The sequence below is a fragment of the Anopheles ziemanni genome (genome assembly GCF_943734765.1).
Source record: "Anopheles ziemanni chromosome X unlocalized genomic scaffold, idAnoZiCoDA_A2_x.2 X_unloc_14, whole genome shotgun sequence".
Taxonomy (NCBI): domain Eukaryota; kingdom Metazoa; phylum Arthropoda; class Insecta; order Diptera; family Culicidae; genus Anopheles; species Anopheles ziemanni.
The window spans coordinates 330,792-337,500 of NW_026689752.1; the positions used below are offsets into that span (position 1 = coordinate 330,792).

Sequence of the window (6,709 nt, forward strand, 5' to 3'; positions counted from 1 at the left end):
CACAGCCAAGTGCAAGTACCGCCAAGTGTTCACAAACCGCCCAACACACCACACCACCGATGGCCAGCCAGCCAGCCAGCCCAGCTAAGGGCTAACCAACCAACCAACCACCAATGGCCCAGGCCAGCCGGATCCCACCTTCAAGTCCAAGCACAGCCAAGTGCAAGTACCGCCAAGTGTTCACCAACCAACCATCACACCAGGTCAGCCAGCCGGTACCCACCTTCAAGTGCCATTACCCTCGGGTGCAAGCTCAATCAAGTGTTAACCAACCAACCCGGCCAAGGCAGCCAACAGGCCGGCACCCTACAGCACCTACCCGCCATCACCACCTCAACCGTTGACCATGCAAGTGGCCTCGGACAACAGGTGACACCCGAAGTACATCCGAAGAACGTATATCAAGTGTTTGCTCACCAAGTCCTCAACCAACCCCAAGTACCCGGAGGTACCCAGAGTGTTGGATCCGCCAACCCGTCCCGGCACCCCAAGTCCTTGCGAACCCAAAGTGTTTGCCCGGTAGGGCCATTGTATCACAACGCTTGCTACCATGCAAGTGGCCTCGAACAAGGTGACAGGGGTATCTTCACCAAGTTCTCAACCAACCCCAAGTACCCGGAGGTACCCAGAGTGTTGGGTCCGCCAACCACTACCAGCACTCTAAGTCCTCGCGAACCCAAAGTGTTTGCCCGGTAGGGCCATTAGACCACAACGCTTGCTAACCATGCAAGTGGTCTCGGACAACAGGCGATACCCGAAGTACATCCGAAGAGTGTATATCAAGTGTTTGTTCACCAAGTCCTCAACCAACCCCAAGTACCCGGAGGTACCCAGAGTGTTGGGTCCGCCAACCACTACCAGCACTCTAAGTCCTCGCGAACCCAAAGTGTTTGCCCGGTAGGGCCATTAGACCACAACGCTTGCTAACCATGCAAGTGGTCTCGGACAACAGGCGATACCCGAAGTACATCCGAAGAGTGTATATCAAGTGTTTGTTCACCAAGTCCTCAACCAACCCCAAGTACCCGGAGGTACCCAGAGTGTTGGGTCCGCCAACCACTACCAGCACTCTAAGTCCTCGCGAACCCAAAGTGTTTGCCCGGTAGGGCCATTAGACCACAACGCTTGCTAACCATGCAAGTGGCCTCGGACAACAGGCGATACCCGAAGTACATCCGAAGAGTGTATATCAAGTGTTTGTTCACCAAGTCCTCAACCAACCCCAAGTACCCGGAGGTACCCAGAGTGTTGGATCCGCCAACCCGTCCCGGCACTCCAAGTCCTTGCGAACCCAAAGTGTTTGCCCGGTAGGGCCATTGAATCACAACGCTTGCTAACCATGCAAGTGGTCTCGGACAACAGGTGACACCCGAAGTACATCCGAAGAGTGTATATCAAGTGTTTGTTCACCAAGTCCTCAACCAACCCCAAGTACCCGGAGGTACCCAGAGTGTTGTATCCGCCAACCCGTCCCGGCACTCTAAGTCCTTGCGAACCCAAAGTGTTTGCCCGGTTGGGCCATTAGATCACAACGCTTGCTAACCATGCAAGTGGTCTGGAGTATAGGTGATACTGACATACCACCGAGATGGTACATCTAGTATTGGGTCACCAAAACCAAACCAACCCCAAGTATCAACCCGGCATACTCAGAGTGATGGATCCGCCAACCCGTCCCGGCACTCCAAGTCCTTGACGAACCGAAAGTGTTTGCCCGGTAAGGCCATTAGATCACAACGCTTGCTACCCCACGGCGAGCTAAACATGCAAGTGGTCTTAGGCAACAGGTGACACCCGAAATTCATCCGAAGATGGAATATCAAGTGTTTAATCACCAAGCCAGCATCCAAACACCAAGTACCCCGGGAGGACCCGATGCGTTGCGACCATCTCCAAGTTCTTGACGAACCCGCAGTGAAAGGCGGTAAGGCCTCTGGGCCGCAACGCTCGCATGTGTTAACCCGCAAACACCACTGACCGGTCGGTCCACCGCAAGGGTGGGTCCAACTAGTCCACACACGGTATGCCGCATGTGCCCCCCGGGGGGAGCACACCGCACACAACCACCAAGCATGGGTCGCCTGAAAGGATCGAAATGTACATCTCTCTTCAATGCGTAGCGCCCAGCCTGCAAACCCGTCGTTTTCGGGTGGTCTTAGGAGTCGAAACTATTCTTGGAAGATCGGCAAGCACAACGCCTTTTCCCACTTCAGGTACTTCGGCGAGCGCACTCGCGATAGGCTCAGTTTGAGGGTTTCCAATAAATGGAAAGAGTCTATAGAAGACTCAATCCGGTCTCGTGATGTTATTAGCCATCTAGCTAACGACTCCTATACATATACTACCAGCCTGGTTCGGTTACGACCTTAGAGGCGTTCAGGCATAATCCGACGGACGTAGCGTCATACCAAAGTCCGCTCGGACTAGTATTGAGCCATTGGTCCGTACCTGTGGTTCCTCTCGTACTGCACAGGAATTCCATTGAGATAGTACTTGCACACCAGTAGGGTAAAACTAACCTGTCTCACGACGGTCTAAACCCAGCTCACGTTCCCTTGAAAGGGTGAACAATCCTACGCTTTGTGAATTTTGCTTCGCAATGATAGGAAGAGCCGACATCGAAGGATCAAAAAGCCACGTCGCTATGAACGCTTGGCGGCCACAAGCCAGTTATCCCTGTGTGTGAGCTGTCAAACGCTGTAGTGTCAACACGTGCTGAGCGTCGCTCCGTGTTTTTCATAAAAATTTCGCGTAAAAAGTTTAAAGAACCCACGAAAGTTTGTTGTAATCGTTAAAACTAGTGCCAATCTACAGATTATTAGTGAAAACCGCATTAAAATCATCGATTTCAACGAAAAATAAGAAAGAAAAGTGTTTGTTTACATTTTGTATGGAGAGCGGCCCGGGGCGTAGCCCCATTTGGGACTACGTGTTTTTCGGTTAAAAAGTGTCCGGATCCTGGCCGGATGTGGTTTTTTAGATGACAGATGGTGTTTTAAAACGAAAGTCAGAGAAAACCGTATGAAAAAAGACGAATTCAGCGCAAAATAAGTGTAAATAAAGTGAAAGCACGCGGTGCAAAAATTTTGGCAGGTGAAGATTCGATCGTCCATTTTCCAGCCGGATTCGGACTCGAAGATCCGAGCGATTTCACCTAAGCCGAATCGGGCTCCGTGTCATCTGATCCAGTTTTTCAAAAAAGGACCGTTGGTGCCGGATTTTCGGGTCGTTCAAATTGACCGTTGGTGGAGTCGGTGGCCGTTGGTTTGAAGTGGCCGTTAATTCAAATCGGTCGGTAATTCAAATTGGCCGGTTATCAAAATTGGCCGGTATTTTTAATTGACCGTTGGCGGCAGTGTGTCCCGGATAGGTGTCCCGGCTGGGGGTGAAATGTTTCAAGTGTCCCGGCTGAAATATTTCATGGACCAACCATCCGGTTGAAATGTTTCAGTGAAACTTTTCAAGGTGTCTCGGCTAAGTGTGAAATGTTTCATGTGTCTCGGCTGAAAAATTTCGAGGTTCGATCATCCCGGTGAAATATTTCAGTGTGTCTCGGCTAAACTTGGTTCCGAACTTGGCCGCCAGGCGGCGCCACCAGTACCAGCGGATTGCCAGCATTGCCACCAGGCGGCGCTTCGGGTCGTGGCGGGTGTCTCGGCTCGCGGAGATTTCGAACACTGTTACCAGGCGGCGGCACTGGTGCTGAGCTTTTCAACGTCACAACCAGGCGGCGCCTTCAGTTCATCAAGTGTCTCGGCTGGTGGAGATCACCGGTTATCACAACCAGGCGGCACTCTGAGTTTTATGGCGAGTGTATCGGCTGGCGGTTTGTGGATTTGTCAACTAGGCGGCACCTGATCGCAGAGAAGAACTGAGATATAAGCTCAGATTTGGAAAGGGGAAAAAGATTGGTTTGGCCTTTTATTTGTTGGAGTTTCTATTTCGCACCGGTACTTGGCCTTCCTCCACTCCCCTTCCTCATCCCACCTTCCCTTCCCAGACACTCCACCCTGGCTCTCCGCAACCTAACCCATTGCCCACAGCGATTTTCAGGGTTGCAGTAGGGGAATGGAGCAGGCATCGGGGGAGCCTTCGACGCGTCGGTCCGTCAGGCTCCGGTCCACCTGTGACGCTACCGCGCCATCGCCGAAGGACGACGGGGACAAAGTGATGACATCATCGGTTGCGCTGTCGTTGACTCGGCAGCGAAAGGGAGGCAGTGTCGCGCCATCGACTGCGACGCCCACTCGGCCGGTGGTGGTGGTGCAGCGGATGGCCCTGCTAGCCAGTGATATGGAGATTTCAGAGGAGAGCGACGAGGACGAGCTCAACTCAACCGTCGTCCAGCAGGTGGCCGAAGTCCCGCAGCAGGAGCCGACTATCGCAAGCCTCAGCAGCGAGTTGAGGGAGCTCCGGGCAACCGTCGAGACTCTCCTCGCTAAGGTTAGCGAGATGGAGACGGGCCGGGCGACGGCAAAGGATGGGGACGCGGAGCTGAAGACAAAGCTGAAGTTGTTGTCTCGTGAAAATCAGGAGCTGAAGCGAGACAACATTAGCCTTCGTGAGCGTGCGGCAGCCAGCGAAAGAGAACTTATGCTGCTCCAAAGTGGACTCCACTCGATGGGAGAGTTGGCGGTAGCTACGCAGCAGCAACAACAACATGTCGTCGACTCCAGTGCTGTTGGGCAAAGCCAGCATCCACCTGGCGACACTCTCAAACGAAAGCGGACCCGGGCAAGGCGCGGCAAGAAAAAAGAGGGCGAACCGACGGGCATGAACGAAGTCATCACGCCTGATGTCCCCGAGATCCCGGTCGAGGCCGTCTTGTCCCAGGCCATGGCTCCAGAAAAGCCAAAACCCAAGGTAAAGAAAGCAGCGGCTGTGGCAACCAAGGTGCATGCGCAACCAGCATCCTTTGCTAAAGTCGTGGCCAAGGGAGACAAGAGAGCAGCACCACAGAAAGCGGGAAAGAGCGCTGCTAAAGTGGAGAGGCCTGCGGTGATCGTCCTCGAGGCCAACGAGGGCAAGGCCTTCCTCGACACATACAAGGCAGTGCGTTCCAAGACCAATGTGGATCAGTTCGTGGCGAGGGTTTGCCGCACAGGGGAGCGGAAGCTGTCGCTGTGGCTGAAGCCGAACACGGACTGCGAGAGTGTGCTGGCCGATGTCAGCGAAGCCATCAAGGAGGATGGAGTGGCCCACCTCCTTGTCGACAAGCAGACGGCCGCGATCACAGGAATCGACATGCTGGCGACTGTCGACGACTTGATTTCGGCGATTAAGCGACAGGCGGGGTTGACGGTTCCGGGCGAGGCAGTTCGGATGTGGCGGCGGTACGACGGGCTGCAGAAAGCCCATATCAAGCTGCCGCGCGGGCAGTGCCAGCTTCTCGACGGTCACCGGGTCACCATAGGGAACACGAGTTGCGTCGTGCAGGCGCTCGCATCGGTCCCTGCAGGAGAGCAGCTCTGCTACCGCTGCTTTGGCAAGGGGCACCGCTCTCGCGAGTGCACCGGCCCTGACTACTCCAAGTGCTGCTTCCGGTGCGGATCGAAGCAGCACAAGGCCAAGGAGTGCAGCTCGGGCCCCAAGTGCCTTACGTGTTCCGGACAACATCAGACAGGTTCACCGGCTTGCAGCGGAAGTAGCCAGCCGTCATGTTCCCGCTAGCTACGAACACCACTGTTAGAGGGCGTGACGCTGGGTTGAAGATCCTCCAGATCAACTTGGCGCGCAGCAGGGTAGCACAAGACCTCATGCTCCAGACCGCACGGGAGCAAAGGATCGACATTGTGCTGGCGTCGGAGATCTACCGTGTTCCACCCAATAACGGGAACTGGGCGGTGGACTCGACAGCGAAGGCAGCTGTTATAACGACCGGAGCCTTGCCCATACAGCGAGTCTGGGCAAGTAGGGTAGGACTGGTGTCGGTCCAGGTGGCGGGGGTGACCTTCATCTCTTGCTACGCCCCACCAACACCGGGATGGACGGACGAGGACTACCAGCGGCTGCTCGACGAGATCGATATCGAGGCCAGAGCACACCCCCTCGTAGTCTTGGCGGGCGACTTCAATGCCTGGCACGTGCGATGGGGCAGCGCGAGGACGAAGCCGCGTGGTGAAGATCTCGCCGAGGTCGTCGACCAGCTTGACCTGGCGATCTTGAACCGCGGCAGTGTGCCCACGTTCGTCGGCAACGGCAGTGCTACTGAAAGTGTGGTCGACGTGTCCTTCGCCAGTCCGGCCATTGAACCCGGTAACGACTGGCGGGTGCTCGACACTTTCACCAACAGTGACCACAGATACGTGAGATTTAGCGTATCCGCGACACCAGTCAGCAGCGCTTCACCACATCAGCAGAGGCAACCGCAACAACAGAACCAGCATCGTGACCGGCAGCGACAACGCGAGCAGATTGGACCGAGATGGAAGTTGCGTCAATTCCATCCCGAAGCCTTCCAGATCGCGCTCCAGGCTTCCGGGTTTGCCGAAGTGGCTGTATCACCGGCGACTCTCACCGCTGGACTTACTAGAGCATGCGATGAGGTGATGCAGAGGGCACCGCCAGCGCAGTTTTTGGTGAGACCGGAAATGTACTGGTGGACGCAGGAAATCGGCCTACTCAGGGAGCAGTGCAAGTCATCTGAGGATGCGATTTTGACTGCCGGAACCGGTGCACAGCGAGAGTTGGCCAGAGAACGGCACAGGAG

At 55.3% G+C, this 6,709-nt stretch overlaps 1 pseudogene; it reads right to left on the reverse strand.

The window, feature by feature from the left end:
- Positions 1 to 2,057: 2,057 nt before the first annotated feature.
- LOC131291763 (large subunit ribosomal RNA) overlaps positions 2,058 to 6,709 on the reverse strand; it is an 11,038-nt pseudogene continuing 6,386 nt past the window's right edge.